This window comes from Rattus norvegicus, chromosome 2 (genome assembly GCF_036323735.1).
Source record: "Rattus norvegicus strain BN/NHsdMcwi chromosome 2, GRCr8, whole genome shotgun sequence".
In the NCBI taxonomy this organism is placed as follows: Eukaryota; Metazoa; Chordata; class Mammalia; order Rodentia; family Muridae; genus Rattus; species Rattus norvegicus.
The window spans coordinates 188,252,415-188,271,162 of record NC_086020.1 but is presented as its reverse complement, the minus strand read 5'-3'; the positions used below and the strand labels follow the sequence as shown (position 1 = coordinate 188,271,162).

The window sequence follows — 18,748 nt, the reverse complement described above, 5'->3', positions numbered from 1 at the left end:
TGACAGCATGTATGTGTAGAATTCACAGGACCTCACCCAGTAGTCGTCCCTCCTACCTTCCAACTTATTTGGGGGGTGACAGGGTTCATTTGCTGCTGTAGGAGAGACAGGGCGTAGGTATTTGAACTCAGCTCCTCATGCTTACTGAGCAAGAACTTTACCCAATGCGGTTTCCCCAGCCCCCACCCCTACCCCATCTTTCTTCTCTTTTCATGTTTGTCTCTTCTCCCTACCACCCTTCTTTTCTCTCTCTCTCTTTCAAGTTCTGATCATTTATCTGTTACTTTTAGAAGCCTTTCTCCCTCTTCCTCTTTTCTTTCCTTTCCTTTTTTCTCCCCCTTCCCTTTGTCCTCAGAAGTAGAAGTTTCCCACAAGGACAGCTCGTGTCCCCCCACAATCTGTCCCTGACATTTTTTTTTGCCTCCCTTTATTCTCTTGGCTAAACGTTTGCCATATTTTGCAGCCTCCTCCTTGTTAGTTTGTTTGTTTTGGTGTTGTCTCTTCAGAGCACCGTGCCAGTACTCGAGTTTCAGGACAGGACTGTGATGCGGCACCAAGTCTCTTCTGACCTTCTCTGTTTCGAGGCTTTCTCACAACACATTGGTGGACATCTTCTTCTTCAGAGATATTGAAAGCTTTCAGATTCTGCTAGCTCTCTGGGTTCCCCACTGCTGGGGCACAGTAATATCTGTCAATCCAGGAATACCCTTCTGTAGGCATAATATTTTTGCAACCTACTTTTAATAAGCCTCTCCTCTAGCCCACCACTCAGCAGAGGTAGTGGCGGAGAAAAGTTATTAGGAAAGTGGACCTGTTCAGCAATAGTTCTTTGGGGGCAAACTCAGTCCTCTTTGGCAGCAGTTCAATCCTGTAGCAAACACCAAATACAGCTCAGCAGCTGCAGACCAGTCCTCTCGGCAGACAGACACCAAGCACAAACCAGCAGCTGGAGTTCAACCCTGAAGAAACTGCCAGGCTCGCCAACCAGCCCGAGGGGTGAGGCCAAGGAAATGACAAGCTGCCTCGAGAACCTTATGAGCAGTTCTTTGAGTTTCTCTCAATGCTGTCATCATTACCACAAGTTGAGCTCCACAGCGCCATGTAAGGCAAACCAATACATGCGTGTCCTCAGTGAAGAACCCCAAGGCGGAGCAAATCAAACCAATGCTCAGTGCTCGTCTCCCACTGTCTGTGGGGTCATATTTTCACTCCTTCATCATGGATCCTTTCATGTGTTTGCTATATTAAAACATCCTTTCACCTGCGTCTGCTTCAAGAAAATGGTCTTTCGTGTGTCTGCTTTAGCAAGACATCCTTTCTCCTGTGTGCCCCAGCAAAACATCATTTGACATAACTGACTTTCCAAAGAACTAGAAGCTTCCACTTCACCCTTCCCTCTGTTTTGTACAATAGCCTGGTTGATGACACTCAGGTTGGCATCCACAATGCTTCCCCAAACAGCCTTGTGCTCATCTCTCTCCTCTCCTGCTCTCCCTAGTCTATAACAGGAATGCCCGTACTCACCAGCAGGCACACTCTGCCATGGGGCAGACCTCGCTGTTGTTCCCACCACTGATCAGACCACATAACCCTTCTAGTCCTCACCAGAGCATCAACACCTGCGTCTCTGTCCATGCGCTCCCCAGAGGAAGTATGAAGCTTGTGTCCTCATCCACTTCGAGGAGCTTCTCAAAGCCAGGGGGTGGAGATGTTCAGCTTCAGCTCAAAATGGCAGACTGCCTGACTGGTGTCAGAAGAAGAGCTCTTCTTTGGTTGCCTAGGCTGGCCTCACGTTCCTGATGGTCCTGTCTGTCTCAGCATCCCAAATGCTGATATCGTCATGTGTGCACCACTGTGCTTGCTACCCCCACCCCTTTCACCCTCACCAGTTAAGCTTTCCCTAGCTCCTGCCTCAGCTATAGGAAGACATTCTACTGTTGCTTATACCTGTTTTCCTAGCTGTGGGCAACTTAATATCAATGGGGCCAGAGGCAAGTTTCCCCTTTATTCTAATCCCTCAGTTTCCTAGTATAAAAAAATTAAACACATCAGAGTATTTCCATTGCAGGGTTGTTACAACATAAATAAAAACCCTATGTTTCCTTAGTCTATAATTAAAGATTCTGATAGTTTTTATTCCCCCTCCCCAAATATTTTTGAGAAACTCATGAAGCGGATTAACTAATGTATATTGAACACTCCGTGCCCTTCATTAACTCAGGCACACAAAGATAAACAAACCAGGACAGTCCTTCCATGGTATTTACATTATAAGATAAGGAAAAGAACAACAACTGTGTCCTGGCCAGCTTTATGTCAACTTGACACAAGCTACAGTCATCAGAGAGGAGGGAGCCTCAACTGAGAAAATGCCTCCATAAGACTGGGCTATAGGCAAGCCTGTATGGCATTTCCTTAATTAGTGATTGATGGGAGAGGGCCCAGCCCATTGTGGGTGGGGCCACCCCTGGGCTGGTGGTCTTGGTTCTATAAGAAAGCAGGCTGAGCAAGCCATGAGGAACAAGCCAGTAAGCAGCACCCCTCCATGCCGTATAACAGCTCCTCCCTTCAGGTTCCTGCCCCATTTGAGTTCCTGTCCTGACTGCCTTTGATGCTGAACTGTGATGTGGAAACATAGCCAAATAAATCCTTTCCTCCTCAAGTCTCTTTGGTCATGGCATTTCATCACAGCAATAGGAACCCTGACTAAGACACACTGCCCGGGACAATAGATGGCTCAGTGGTAAAAATGCCTGCTACCAAGATTGATGACTTATGCTCCATCCCTCGGTCCTATATGGCAGAAGGAGAAAATGAATAACTGATAATATTTTTCTCTGACTGCCCCATGTGTTCCTTGGTATGCACGTGCACACTCATTCACAAACATGCATGCACAATAGATAGATAGATAGATAGATAGATAGATAGATAGATAGATAGATAGATAGATAGAAAAATAGTAAAAATCAAGGAATCGGAAGGATCGAAGGACACAAAATGGCTGAGTGTTGTGGAAAGCTAAGGTGGGTGGTACCAGGGTGAGGCCAACCGTGAGGTCCCTTTGACATACCTGTGTGTCCTGTGGCCAGACCTGACCTGTGTCCTAAACTCAGAGCTATCATCATCATGGTTAGTGAACTTGGCAGGACCCAGGATGACAGCTCCACCATGAGTTGGAAACCCAGATCAGTGCTTGAGCAGGGAGCGTTGTGGCTGCCCCCGGTCAATGATGTGTTTCAAAAACAGGAAGTAAGGCAGCCTGTGCTCTCAGCACCAGTGTGAAGTGTTACTATACAATTAAGTGAAATCAATTGCTATGACTTGTAAGAAGGCTGATGCTGTAAGGAAGCTTCTCCTGCCGTCAGAGCTGGTCCATGTTACTGGTTCTATAGGGCACCGGGGGCCGTGGCAGCCTGTGGGATGCCTGATAGCATCCCCTGTCAAAGCAGAAAATGGAAAGTGCCCTTCCTCACAGCGTGTTCAGGTACGATTTGGGAGGCTGGCCCTAGAGAGCTGCAGACTTGCAGAAGACGGTTCATCTTATACAGAGGCAGTTTTGTTTCTCTCTGAGAAGATACATAGTGGGTCATGGCTTAGTCCTGACACGAATGGCCATAGGCATGGTCTTCTAATGCCAAAGACTGGCCTTGCCATTAAGACTCTTTCTTCCACATGCTGTGCCCTCTGCGAGATCCCCCTCTATCTGCCAGTCACCAGTCTATCTTGAAAATCTCACACATTTCTGCCTGCCCACTCCTGACAAAACTCTAGTGGAGCAAAGATCTAGGGTTTCCCCCAGCAGAATTCTCAATCCCTTGTAAAACAATGGACACCCATTGATGCCCAAGGAAAAGGGGTACCGGCCTTCTCTGTGTGAGGTTCCTTTGTGTTGCAGAAGAAGTAGAAATTTTATAAGGCTCTCAGCATAGATCTTCTACTTGGTAGGTGTTCAAAAATTAGAATCATAGTCATTTATCTAGTACCTTAGTGAAACACTATACATTTGCTGTTAATAGTCAAATATAATTTATGGGCAGCAGAGTTTGCTCAGTGGCTAGGACTACTGCCTGCTCTTTCTGAGGACCAGAGTTCCATTCCCAGCACTGTATCAATTGGCTCACAGCCATCTGCAACTCCTGTTCTGAAGAATCTAATGTCCTCTCCTGACCCTGGTATGCACCCCCACGTAAGTAACATACACTCTCGCAGACACATGCACATAAGTTTAAAAAATAAAAATAAAAAGTATGACTGGAGAGATGGCTCGGTCGTTCTGAGTAGCACTGACTGCTCTTCCAGTGGACCCAGGTTCAATTCCCAGCATGCATTGCAGCTTACACCTGTCTGTAACTCCAGTTCCAGGATTTCTGATACCTCACACATGCAGTCAAATCACTAATGCATAAAAAATAAAAATAAATTATAAAAAATAAGTAAAATAAAAGCATATCTTTAGAGGTTCTTTTTTTTTCTTTTTTTTTTTTTTTGGTTCTTTTTTTTCGGAGCTGGGGACCGAACCCAAGGCCTTGCGCTTCCTAGGTAAGCGCTCTACCACTGAGCTAAATCCCCAACCCCATCTTTAGAGGTTCTTAAGGTCACTTACTGTATCCCAGAGGACCCGAGTTTGGTTCCCAGCACCCAAAGCAGGTGGTGCACATCCGCCTGTAACTCCAGTTCCTGGGACTCTGATATCCTCTTCTGGTTTCCACAAGAACCTTCACTTGTGCATAAATCCACCCCCCCACACACACACAAACAAGTACACATAAGTAAAAATAAACTAAATCTTTTTTTTTGGTTCTTTTTTTCGGAGCTGGGGACCGAACCCAGGGCCTTGCGCTTCCTAGGCAAGCGCTCTACCACTGAGCTAAATCCCCAGCCCCAAATAAACTAAATCTTAAAAAAGAAATAATTGGTTGTTCATAATTTTTTTTGAAACCGAATCATGTACTAAATAACCAGAAACAATTATTTAGCAAAACAACAAAATTCTTGACTACAGCTGTTTTAGTAGTCTTTCGCTTACTGAAGTCACTTCCACACGTGGATTCTGCCCGGTTACAGTCTCAACCATTTCTCTAAAATTGCTCTCCCTGAAGCCGCTCACTACTTGTTAACGTCATCTCTCACAAAGAAGACTGGAGTATCTGGGAAGGGGAGGTACTCTGAGGTAGATGACAAACTGGAGAGGAGTATACAGGAGTAGATGGGAGGGGACAAGAGGTAAGACCATTGGTTTCCAAGCTGAAAGAATGATCCAGAACCAAGGTTGGATCCAACCACTCACTGTTACCCAAGAGTCAGGTGGTCCGGTTAGAAACCAACTCACCGAGAGAGAAGAGAGACTCCACCCTCAAGTGAACTCCAGACAGGTACAGGCTGAAGACTCACGGTAGGCCCAGAAAGAAGCTTGTGAGGAATGGATGATGGGGAATCCAAACTCACAAAGCCAATGGCGCCTCAGCTGTGCTTTGCTGGGAATGTCTGGTGAGAGAAGTAAACCCCACAGTTATCTGTCAGAGATGAGAGAGGGCTCCCAGGGGCACTCCTATGGTGGATATGTCAACAAACTGCCCGCCACACCCAACTTCCTCTTTGAGGTGAAACTGCCCCACCCACAGCCCCCTGCTCTGTGCAATGGGGCTAGGTTGTTCTTTACCCAGGAGTGGCTCCTGATTGGACCAGGGATTGGCCTGTCACCTGAGGGCTGCCTCTCCAGCACAAGAGTGAAAAGCTTCGTCAACAGATTCTGTCCCTCTGGGACATGGGTCGGAAGGCAAGATCTAAAGAAGCATTTGTCTGTGGAAGCGAAGCTGCAAGGATGTCGTGCAGTGGAGTAGACCCTCACAGGATGGCAGCAAATCTGGGAGAAGGCAGAACAGTTTGATACGAATGGGGTTCGTGAAGCAGCAGCAGTTGTGGGGTAGAGAAGATGCCCAGTCAGCAGAGCCCGCGGGCTGGAAAAGGTGGGAAGGGAGAAAACCCACACAAAAAGGCTGAAGGTCTTGTCAGCTGACCCCACAACAGCTATTTCCTGTCACCTGAATCACCTGCCTTAATAAACACTGTGCCCTTTCCAAGGCCTTGCCCGACTGCGCTGAGTTCCTATGTACTGAGCACCGACCAAGAACTAGACATGGTTCCAGGTATCTGGGATCCATCAGTGGAGGGATGGATTTAAAAAACAACAAACTGTTTATAGAAGGGAAGGATACGTATAAAAATCAGGGACCTGTGGATTTATTTAATCAGCTCTTGTACAGTTACTGGGGGATTACCCCTGATCTATATTTCTAACAGCAGCCTGTCTACTTCCCAGATTGCGGTTTGAATCTTGCCTGGATTAGTTTTGCTCCATGTCTGTCTGAGGTGAGCATTTCACTCGGGCTCCTGGTCCATCGTGACTAATGGAGGCTGCCTGTTCTCTCCTCCTTCACTCTCTTCTCTTCCTTATGGTCCCTACCTGTGACCATCCCCCCATCCTCCATCTCCCCAACCGGAAACTGAAACTCTACCTACCCTATACTCCCAGGAATTGACTGTATCCCCTTTTATTTAGCTTAAAATTGGGGAGCCAGGTCTACATAGCATCACTTGGTTTATGTGAGGATCCGCTCTTGGTGGGCGCAACCAGATCTTGGGGGTCCAGTATTTAGAATGCGGAGCAGCACCACACCAACCCCCAACAGCCTCTGTTTCAAAGAACCAAATTAAAAGATCTCCTGGCCGGGTACCATGGCTGGTCTCTGCACTCAAGAGGCCAAAGCAGGAAGGTCGCTGTGAATTTGAGACCAACCAAAGCTACACAGAATGTTTCCGGACAGCTACAGAGTATGACTACACTGTCTCAAAATACAAAGAAATGAGAAAATCACCACAGACAGGAGGTGGGAGGTGGGGGAGGGGTAGGTGGTGAATGCTGGGTAAGGTGGAGGTGGGGGGGGTCACTCTCCTGCCTTCAGCTGTCTCATGCGCCATCACGGTGGGATCAGGGATTCCACTCTGATTGGGAACACAATACCCGTTCATCGGCTGATGTGGCTGGTGGCTGGAGAACTAGAAACAGTGCTTGGTAACAGAGTGACCAAAGCCCACTTTAAAACTCGGCTTTGTCATTAACTTGTCTGACCTTTGGCACGTCTTTCAGTCGTGAGCAGATGGTAAAACAGCACCCTCATCATGGCACTCTGGTGAGAGTGCCGAGGCATCCTATACCCAAATTTTCTCTCTGAAGGCCAAAGTTTTCCAGAATCAGAAACTCTCACCAAAGTTCGTTCTGCTTGGTGCATCCCTTCCCAGGCACTGTCTGCCCACAGGAGTGAAAATAGTACTGGATAAAAAGAGCGAGAATGTGCTGAGGAAGGAAGCGGCTGCCACATAGAAGATCCCTTCTCGAAGGAAGGAGAAGCACCGTGTGCCCTCTTGGGTGGCACAGAAGGCAACCCTTGGGTGTTGGTACACAAGTAGATAGCTGAGCTGAGGCTTCAGGCTTCCCAGCAGGAGTGAGCACTGGCCCTCTTACCCTGCTCCTTGCTGCCTCTCCAGAAGCAATGGCTCCGGGCTAGACTGTATGTAAATGCAGGACTCTGTCACCTGAAGAGAACCGTTGAGAAATACTCCAGTGACATTCCCAGAGTGAGCCCAATGCTTCCGGGATAGAGAGTCTAGGGAATGCCTGTTGCTGGTCACAGAGCTGACAGCTGACTCTCTGGCTGAGCTTCCAGGTTATGGGGCTGAAGTTCACATCCTCAGTTAGAGCCCCCAGGGCTGTTTGCTTTCTGTCGCTGTAACAAAGTATCTGAGGCAAGTTAACTTTTTTGTCTCTTGGCTTCAGTCTTTGGTCACCTGATGTGGCGGCTGTTAGGCCTGTGGTGAGAAGTCCCTCATGGCAGAAGCTCCTGGCAAAGGAAAAGCTGCTCATCTATGGTGGCCAAGATTCCAAGAAGAAAGAAGAGAGGGGCCAGAGTCCCATTGACTCCTTCAAGCACAACCGCAGTGATCACCTTCCTTCAGTTAGCCTAGTTGCCCAAGGGCTGCACAGCCTCCATAGCTGATGACTAATTCAGAGGACATCTCACACCCAGACTGCAAGAAGGGTTTGATGACTTCCTGGGGGAAACCTTTTCTATTTTCTTCCCTATTTACTTTTATTTTACGCTTTTGGTTTATTTGTTTGTTTTGAGGTAGACTCTCACCGTGTTGGCCTTGAGCTCATTCAAAATGATTCTCCTGCCTCTGCCTCCAAGTGCCTAGATTAAAGGCAATCACGTGTGCTATCATGCCTTGCCCTTATCTATTTTCAGTTATGAGCAATGGAAGCTCTACAGGGCTCCTTCTGGGACAGAACAGCCCTCTCTCCAACGTGGGCAGCACCAGTCTGCCTTACTAGCACAGATTAACCAATCTGGATTTGGTTGTATGAATAGCCACACTGGTGAGCATGACAGAGTGGAACTACCTGGATGCAACTCTCAGCTTCTAGTTCTTGCAAGTTTTAAAAATCTGGTACTTTAATGAAAAGTTAACATCTAACTCTGCTTCTAGGCCTCTTGCCTGTAAGACAGCAATAATAGCACCACACATTAGTTATCGGTTTGTGTTAGTTGATATAGGCACATTCTGAGGAACATTATCTGATTAGCTCTTCTGGAGCAGAGGTGAGGGGAGTCTTGAGATGCATGGGTGTAGTGTCAACCTTAGTACAACAAGGCCAGTTTCCTTATACACACACACACACACACACACACACACAGAGACACACACACACAGACACACACACACAGAGACACACACAGAGACACACACACAGACACACACAGACACACACACAGATACATACACACAGAGACACACACACAGAGACACACACACAGACACACACACAGACACACACACAGATACATACACAGACAGACACACACACAGACAGACAGACACACACACAGACACACACACACACAGAGACACACACACACAGACAGACACACACACAGACACACACACAGATACACACACAGACACACAGACACAGACAGACAGATACATACAGACAGACACACCACACACACACACACACACACACACACGGCCCTTGGCTGCTGTGGTAGTTTGAATGAGAAATGCCTCCCATAGGTTCGGGTATCTGAACACTTAGTCCTTCTGCTGTTGGCACTGTTTGGGGAGATGGTGCAGCCTTGCTGGAGGGATCATATCCCTGGGCACCAGCTTTGAGAATTGTCTCACTTTTGGTTCATCCTCTGAATCCTGATGTGATCTCTTGGTTTCTCACTCTGGCTGCTGTGGCTCCCGGCCATCATAGACTCTCTCTGTGGTGCCATAAGCACAAATAAGCTCTCCCATGGGGTGCTTTTGGTATCTGAGAGTGGCAACAGAAAAGGAACTAATACAGGTCATTTATGCAACTTCTTAGTTGGAAGGCTTAGGGAGCTTTTGTTTTGCATTTTAAAGTTTCTCAAGCTTCCTTTCCTTAGTTACCAAATAAGGCTAAATAATATCAACTAGCAAATAGGGCCACTGTGAGAATTAAATGAAAAAAAAAAACATAAAAATGTGCACAATACCTAACAGAGAAAATAAACAATAATACAACCCCAGCCACTGCTGTTACTATTTCAATGCTTTCGGGTCTCAGATCTCTGGTCCAGCTCACTAATCTCACTTCTCTATACATCTGCCTCCTGTCGCCTTCTTCATGGATGCTCAAAGGCAGGTACACACTGGTAGAGACCAGACACAGGCCCTGGAGACTGAGAAGCAAAGACTTGCTCAAACAGGTCAAAACCAAGGCAGAGTTCAAAGGGTATGACCCAGCGGTGGTTTGCTTTAAAAGTAGGCATATCATTTCTCCATATAAAGCTCCCTTTCTCCTCTTCTCACAAGCTTGGCTGCTGGCATTACTGTTCATCAGCCACCAGAAGAATCTGAGACACCATCCTTAGCCCTGTCTGTGCCTTGACATAGCCTCTTAGCAAAATCATCATTAGATACTGCAATTTTCACCTCTGTGTCTTTTCCATTTTAGATTTTTGTCCCACATCTTGTTGAGAGTTTCCTAAACGTATAATAATTCAAGGCCAGTTCTCTGGCTCTGAAGCAGTTCATGGCCACGCACACTCCTATGGTAGCTTCTGTTTAGAATTTTTGCTGCCTCAGCTTGTGGGACCCATAGAAGAAACTGATCGCCCCCATGGCACTGACTTGCATCAGCCAATAAAACATAAGCACATGGGATAGATCTTAATTTGACAAGAACCTCTGGGAGCCACGATGCTGTCCTATCATCCTGGCTTGCTGACTGTAATAGTCCCACGGCCCAGACAGGACAGCAACCAGTCTATGATGTGTAAAACACGAACAGAAGGTCAGTATGTTTGTTGGTAGGGTGTGGGGTCATTATTACATCACATCCTATATAAAGAGGATTCAGCTCCTGCGGGATTATTGGTGGAGTCTTCAAGCTAATGAGTGGTATCACGGGAAATCAGAGGGAAAACAAAGGAAGTAAGCTTGGCCTTCCGCTGAGCATCAGTGGAACTGCAGACATTCAGGAGGCACCAAGAATGTTCTACCAGCCAAAGCTCAATCTTGCAAAGTAAAACTTTGCTGTTTTGGAAACATGGGTTTCCGAAAGGAGCCAAGAAGGTGAGACTTCTGCCGGAGGTTTGGTGTGTACATAAGGAGAAATCAGAGCAAAGCCAGAGTCGCCCGACTGAGGGGTGCTGGGAATCCCAGAGTTGCATGCTGAGGAAATGGCCTTGCTGTGAACTTATTTATGATCTACATCACCACATTGGAAGATGTCAGCAATCTGGGAGTTGGAAATATAACTTGACAGAGAAAATAACTTCAATTTTCTAATTCTACCACAAGTTGCAACTCTGTCTGACCACATTTCTTCTGCTTCGCCACAGCCTTGGCCACAAAACAACAAAGCTTGAACAATGTTAATTTATCCATAGATTTTTAAGCAGGCTATTATTTTCCATGCTGTGTGACAAATTTAGCTATCACAGAGCATTTCGAGATGAAAGTCCTCTTGATTCCATTTTAAATACTCAATATTAAAGCAGTTTCTATACCCCAAAATGTTGACGTTTCGTGGGGGACCGTCATGGGCCCTGGGGCATCATTTATGTTATGATCTGAGAGGTCAGCAGTACCATTAAATATCTCCAGACACTGGAAAGTTTCCAGGGTGACTTTAAAAAAAAATAAGTGTAATGCCAGGAAATCAGCAGCAACAGGGGAAGAAGCTGGGGGCAATTTTGAAACGGCCTTTGATTTGCTAATCCATGTGTTACTTTGCTTGTGAATCAAGCCAAGCCGTTCCAATTCTCCACTTAATGTCAAGTGTAAATATAATTTTCATAGTCCGGATAGCATGGAGGCTGCACCCGAGACTCTGGGATCAGACAACGTGAGCTGGGCTCTTGCCTGACACTTGTTTGCTGTGTAACTTGAGATGAGTTTCTTTACTTTTCTGCTATCGTGTTCTGGACCAGGGTAGAGTACGTGAAATAACCGAGTCACGACAGTTCAGTGCGTCCATGCATGCAAGGTGCTTTCAACTACCCAAGAGTAGAAAAACACAGTAGATATTTCTTGGTATCCTTACCTGCGACTTAGGCAACACCCTCTCTGTTTCACATACACGGAAGCAAGTAGTCTGAGAAATCAAGTCCCAAATCCTGTAACTGTTCAGTCATTTGGAAGTCAAATTCCAAAGCCTGGAGCATTTCCCGCTGCATTCCAGGTGTCGGTGGAAGACGGCTAAGGATCGAACAGCTCTTCCAGAGATAGAAATGGGGACCTGTATCCACTCGGCTCGTGTGCTCGCAAGGGGTAGAGGAAAGCCCCGGTGAACAGGAGGCAAAAACACGACCTTTACCCCTGACTGGCTGTGCAAATCTGGGCAAGTCTCTCGAACATCCTGAGGCTGTTTACTCATCTGCAGAATGGACGCAAACACACACACACACACACACACACACACACACACACACACACACACCACCTGCCGATCTTCACAGAGAGTGGTCACGGTCTGTGAGAAAATGTATGCAGGGGAGAGACGCAGAGGTGCAAAGCCTTCAGCAAGGCCAGGTGAGGAAGGTGGAGGCTCTCTCTGCAGCTAACTGTTAGAAGGCAAGCCCCCTCGATTCCTGGGTCCTGTCTTGTTTCTCCTCCCAAAGTCAGTGTGTCTGGAGTCCCCACATGGCTGTCCCATGTTCATGATCAGCTGAAGCTGGGGACATAAGGAAGGCTCTCTGGGCCATAGGGTGGGTATGCTGCCTGGGGTTGGGGTGGACACTTTTGGAGGGGACCCTAACTTGAAGACGGCAGCTGCTGCTTATCTGTAGTTAGTCAGCAGCCCAGACAGATGAGGTGTCCGTGGTGACCTTCCTGCCTCAGTGAGTGTGGGAACTCGGGGCTTCCCAGGGTGAGGGAGTGGGAACATAAACAATGTGGATCCAGCGAGGGCATCTTGTCCTCCCTCAGTATTGCCCTGCCCAGGAGGAAGCACAGAGCATATGGTCCAGGCAGGCTGTGTAGCTCTGCAGAGGGAAGAGAGCCTGGTTTGGGGGTGGGGGTGGTAAGGGAGTTGGGGGTGGAGTATGGTGAGTAAGGGAGGGTAGTGGTGGGAGTGGGGAAATTGGGGGGAAGGTTCAGAGTCCAAAACGATTCTAACTCCTTTAAAGGTAGATACTTCTTGACAAAAGTCCCCCCCATTGGCATCCTTTGCTTTCAAATGGGGCGGAAGCAAAAAACAGGGTCATCCTGTGGAATCCTTCCTTCCCTCCACAGGCGCTTTCGGGCTGCGTTCCCTCCGTGGTCATGATGTCCAGTCCCTGTGAACAGCAGGGCCTCTCTGCTAGATGAGGACAGCAGACACACACAGTAAACAAAAGGGGCCGAAGAATGGCTACAGGCTCAGCTACGGAAGGTCTATCGCTGCTCAGGGTTGTCAGGGTGCACGATGGCCATTCTGATCACCCCTGTGTGGACTGCATAGGGCTTCTCCGTGCGTTCGAGCATCTGCTACTGCCTCTGCCTCTCCTTGATGCCTGATCTCTCCAACTGAACAACTTAAGAGTGTTCTCAAGCAAGACAGCAGTGCATTTTCCTCCGAGTTTACATGACTTCCCATCTTTTCTTTAAACGTTTTCCTCTCCATTTTTAACATAGCCTCTCTGCATTTGACAAATACACTCACTGCACGCCTTAAAGGTGCAGTGGATGCCCCAGTCAGCACACACAGTGGAATGGAGGATTTCTGAGTACTGCAGTCTGGCTGGGCAGGCGTTAGATCTTAAACGAGAGTACTCTGAAAGAGATATCTTCTTGGGGTGCCACAGTGCCTGTCAGTGGGTATAGCTAAGGCCCAGGAACCCGTGGTGCATGAAGACAAGGTGGTGTGTTTGAGAGCAACAGAAGGAGAACTGGGCAAATGGAAGGTAAAGGAGGGGAAAATGTGCTCTGTGAAGGTGCTGAGGGGAGGCAGAGATTTGAGGAAGCAAATGAGCACAGTACAGCAGCTTGTGGGCCAGGCCCGGGCCCTGCCCTCTCCCTTGAGCTCAGCTGCGGCCGGAGACTTCTGCCCTACTCACCCACCATAAAACCTGTCACACAGATCCTTCCTTTGAGGCACTTCCTTTTTCCTTCTGTGATTTCGATCTCAAGGGACAATTTCCTAAAACAAGTCTGAGGCAGCTCCATCCCGTCCTCCTCTGAGATCAGCAGCAGGGGAGTTGGCTTTCTGATCTGTGGCTCTAGAAGTTAACGTGATTAATAATTGCACTAATAACAATGCACGATGAACATTTCCTCAAAGGCCCCTATGAGTTCTCTATTGTTTTTTACAACTGATTCTTATAGGTCTTGTCAGGTAGGCGAACTTCTCTCTCTATCTCTTCAAAGGTTTCTTGGAAAGGCTTCCTATGACATTCACCATGGATGTGTTTTATAACTAACTCTTTAGGTAGAGGAAAAACCCAAACAATATTTTCAGAGTTTTCAGCAAGTATTGCTTAACTAAAGCACTCATTGTTCCCTGTCCTAGTGGTATGGAGTATGCATGATTAAAGGAATCTCAAAATCACTGGCTCATTGCCTGAATGAATGAATGAGTGAATGAACAAAAAAAGCAAGAATGAAACAGGTTATCATTCACAAACTGAGTGAATGACTGGCCATTCCCAAACGTGAGAGGGAGGACTTCATAGATGTGACTCGAGGTTATAGAGATAACTGTCTGATGACCACCGCTGCCTGGAGTGAAGGTTTACGGTCAGCAGGTGAAGAAACGCCAAGGTCTGACTCATTGTCTGCTCAGGGGAAGGCTCTGCTTATGCTTGCAACAGCAGCCAAGATTGGAGCAGCTGAACTCAGAAGGCTCTAACGCATGGCTCTCAACCTGTGGGTTGTGACCCCTAACCACCCTTTCACAGGGGTCACCTAAGACAATTGGAAAACACAGATATTTACATTACAATTCATAAAAGGAGGTAGTTACAGTTACTATGAAGTAGTGGTGAAAATAATTTTACAGTTGGGGTCACTATGTGAGGAGTGGTATTAAAGCACTAAGAAGGTTGAAAACCCCTGCTTCACAGACTCCTGTTAGTCTCCCTAGTAAACGGAGTCTTCTGTTTCGGTCATTTTATCACAGCATTGTTTTTCATTCTAAACTCTAATTCCGGGTGTTATTTATACACGCTACAATAATGATATACTCTTAAATTGTCAACTTCTAAAAATACATATTGGTACACTACACTCGCATGAGTATGCATATACACGTGGGGTGATGGGTGTGGATGTTGATATGTGCATGCGCATGCGTGTGTGCATGCGTGTGTGTGTGTGTGTGTGTATGTGTGTGTGTGTGTGTGTGTGTGTGTGTGTGTGTGTTTCTTCTTTCATTCGCATCCCTGTTGGCAAGAAGTGGCATGTGTTGGAGCACGGACAGCAAACGCAGAGGGGATGAAAGACAATCGTGGTTTGATGCTCATAGATCAGAGGGAGGCAATGACTAAGAAAGTCAGTGATCCGAACAGGAGTTAAACACAAGCATTCTGTGGGAGTATAGTCCCCCTGAGTGACTGGAGCCAACCTCTGCCTAAAATCTCTCAAAGTACTCTGAGCTTCAGCAGCTGCCTTCCCCTCGCACGTCAGGTAGCACAGCCTAGGGGTTAGCTATGACCTGGATGCAGAACAGTCAGTGTCTTTCAGCAGTTGATTGAAGCCCGGTGAGTCACAGTATCTCTTCTCCTCCATCTGTAAACAGGAGGGCTCCTGCATATCCCCTGCAGGTCCCTCAAAGATGAAAGAAACTTTAGAGGTGCCTTGCTCTCCGTGTTTGCTAAATTGCTATTTGATGCTATTCCATAGGTGACAAAGCAGATACTCAGAGCAGATAATTCTTCAGGGCCCCAGCTAGTTCCTGGCAGTGCGGGGAGCAGTCAGGCATTAAGTCGGGCCTAGGCAGAGAGCCAGTCTCACCCTGGAGTAACATTCAGGCCTCAAATGATTTCTTTTGTAAATCCTCTTTAATTTCTCTGCATTGTTCCGCCAAGTTTGCTTATCTGTAATTCAGAATTCCAGTGAAAAGGTTTATGTGGGACCTTCTGGAAAGTTAGATATGGGGTGACCTTGGGAGACCCAGATCGATCGAGGAGGGGCTTGCTTCACCGTACCCACTTCAATTGTGGAGGAGGATTATTTACATTGTGGGTTGATGTGATATGATCACAATCCCACGTTGGCACCCCTCTGCCACTTCCCTACCCCGGTGGGTGTGTGCTCAGGCTGTGTAAACTCTGGGAGTTGGGCAAACCTTGTGTGAACCCAGGAGGCACCCGAGCTTTTTATGCCTCTGTCTTTTTTCATCCCCTGCAGAATTAGGGAACCGCCAATAAGCACGGCAGCAACTGACTTCTCTTCAGCTCTCATTCTGCAAACGGTGGAAACACAGATAAAATAGGAGTCAGGGAGCAGGGCTTTGATCTGGGAGAGACCATGGTTGACCATAGGTCCCCCAGCTTCTAGGCTCTGCCCTTATCTCTAAATGCAAAGAAGAATGGCAGGTTTATGGAGTTCCTATTCTGCTAAGTGCCTTCAATCATATCACTTTGTTTAATACACAAGAACCCTGCTAGATAGGAATGCTTATCTGTGCTGTGCAAATGGGAAGATAGACAATCATGCCTGCTGTGTTGGCCCAGACCTCAACAGCATTAAGGAGGGGCTTGAGATGGAGTTAGAATTGAGGACAACCTAAGTCCAAATTTTAAGTTCACTCTGCCATGCCTTGAGTTCTGTGCATAGGCTGGAGCCCCTAGAAGATTCGCCTCAGCCCTTATGCACTAACTGTATCAATTATAGACCTTGATACTATAGAGAAGATCTTCTTACCATTGATTAAAATAAATTCTTACTTCCATCTGAAATGCTTTTCCAACTAAAAAGAAAAAGGTTCTGAGACCATTTTCTTGTATTCTTGCCCAGGAGCTAATATTCAATTTTCGTTTATTTAACATCCTTACTTGACAGACCAAGGGTAGTTCACAAGGATATTGTGGTACTTTGAATAAAATGACTGCCATAGGCTCATAGATTTGAATGCTTAGTCATCAGGGAGCAACTCTCTTTGAGAAGATTAGAAGGATTAAGAGGTGTGGCCTTGGAGTACATGTGGCCTTGTTGGGTGAAGTGTGTCACTAGGGTTAGGCTTTGAGGTTTCAGAAGCTCAGGCTAGGCCCTCTCTCTCTCTCTCTCTCTCTCTCTCTCTCTCTCCTCTCTCTCTCCTCTCTCTCTCTCTCTCTCTCTCTCTCTCTCCTCTCTCCTCTCTCTCTCTCTCTCTCTTCTCTCTCTCTCTCTCTCTCTCTCTCTCTCTCTTCTCTCTCTCTCTCTCTCTGCCTACAGATCAGGATGTAGCTCTCAGCTACTGCTTTAGCCCCATGTCCACCCCCATGATGATGAGAGTGGACTAAGCCTCTGAAACTATAAGCAAGCCTTGAATTAAATGTGTTCTTTTATGAGTTGCCTTGGTCATGGTGCTTCTTCACAGCAATAGAGCAGTGACTAAGAAAGATATATTTTATAGATTCTAACCCACTCAGGATCAGCGCATAGAAGGAGCAACACAGACCTGGGTTTACAAGCTACTGACTTGGCAATGGAGTGTTTCCTTTCTTCCCCTGAGTCACACAATCAAGTGTGGCAGAGGTGGAAGTCAAGAGTGTCTTGTGGGGCTGAAGAGATGGTCCATTGATCAAGAGTGTGTACAGATCTTGCAGAAGTCCCAAGATCAGTTCCTAGCACCCACAGCAGGGAGCTCACAACTGCCGATAAGTCTAGCTACAGAAGGAGCCTTTGTGTTCTTCTGAACTCCAAGCATACCTACAGTCGTGCATGCATATACATATACACATGCACATAATTAAAAATAATTAAGTATATTTTCAAAGAGTACTCTTGGAAAGTGCTTACTTACCAAACCAGGGTCTCCTGAAATGGTCAGCAGGAATGAAAACCAGGCTCAGGTTGGAGGGGTCTCCGAACACCCAAGGCTGAGACAAGTTTATTGCAAGCAATCAGACTTTTTCTACCCTTATCAGATGCAGAATATAATGGCAGTTGCCGGGAAGAATAGAACTGTAAGTGCCAGGATACAATGATGTTTGCGAGCTATACACGAGATTAATGTCTAAGACTGATTGTCCAGCCTTCTTTATGCTTCACCAACTTCTTCGGAATGCAGAGAATTCAATCGGCCTGACTGCTTCCCTGCCTGAGGGAATGCCTCAGTTTCTCAGGAACTGGATGGCACACAGTGCCCCAGGAGCCACAGACCCTAGTCCGAAAACCCCACAACCCATGGCTGACTTGGTAAGATGGCTAGGCCAGGCCAACTCCGTGATCCCCTGCACCCTGTCTGCTGTTTGGAATCAAGTTTTGAAACTCAGATCTGTCCATCACTCCCCAACAAGCCTGGAACCTAAACATCCCATTTCTCATGGGCTCATTATCGGTTCTCCTCTCCCATATTCTTACGTAGAGTCATTTCCTGGGTACGAGACCTAAGATGAATTCCAGCACAGTGGCTCCTGGACCTGGTACCATAGCCTTCTGCCACCTTGAGGGGTTGGGAGGAGGCAGTAATTCATCTCTGGATCAGGATTCCTTTTCCTGATTGCTCGTGTGTCTCTGTGAGGCCTGGGCTGTGAGCTAACCTAGTAAAGAGGACAAAAATCAGGCTTTTTAAGCATTAGTGGTGACAAGGCATCCTGATACATCAGAGGCCCATGAACGAAGGAGCAGAGGACTCACGGATGCTTCAGAGACTTCTGCTGTGGGATCAGACTGACTCAGAGGAGCTGGGGACAGGAGTAGAGGGATGAGATGGCTGATGTTGAGTGACTAAGGCTTAGTCTAAAGTCTAGAGGGACCAGTGTTCTGCACAGATGAGTAAGATAGGAAATATTCTTTGTCGCTGCTGATATTCCTCTCTCACACAACACATCCCAAGAGCAGATCCCTCCCCTCTCTCCTTCCTCCTGGCACCTCTCACCTTCCCTCCCACCCCTCCCTCCTCCCAGTGCTCTCCTCACCTTCCCTCTCCCCCAGACTCACTGCTTCTCCATTTCCCCTCAGAAAAGAGCAGGCCTCCCAGGGATATCAACTGGCCGTGGTATAACAAGATGCACAAAGAGCACACCACCCT

The 18,748-nt window shown here is 47.1% G+C and overlaps 1 long non-coding RNA gene across 1 annotated transcript in view; it reads right to left on the bottom strand.

Annotated features, from left to right (window-relative positions):
- LOC120100890 (uncharacterized) overlaps positions 1-5,548 on the bottom strand; it is a 30,092-nt gene extending 24,544 nt beyond the window's left edge. Inside the window, exon 1 of the long non-coding RNA XR_005501142.2 lies at positions 5,333-5,548. This is a non-coding gene — a long non-coding RNA (uncharacterized LOC120100890). The remainder of the gene's footprint in view (positions 1-5,332) is intronic.
- Positions 5,549-18,748: the final 13,200 nt, after the last annotated feature.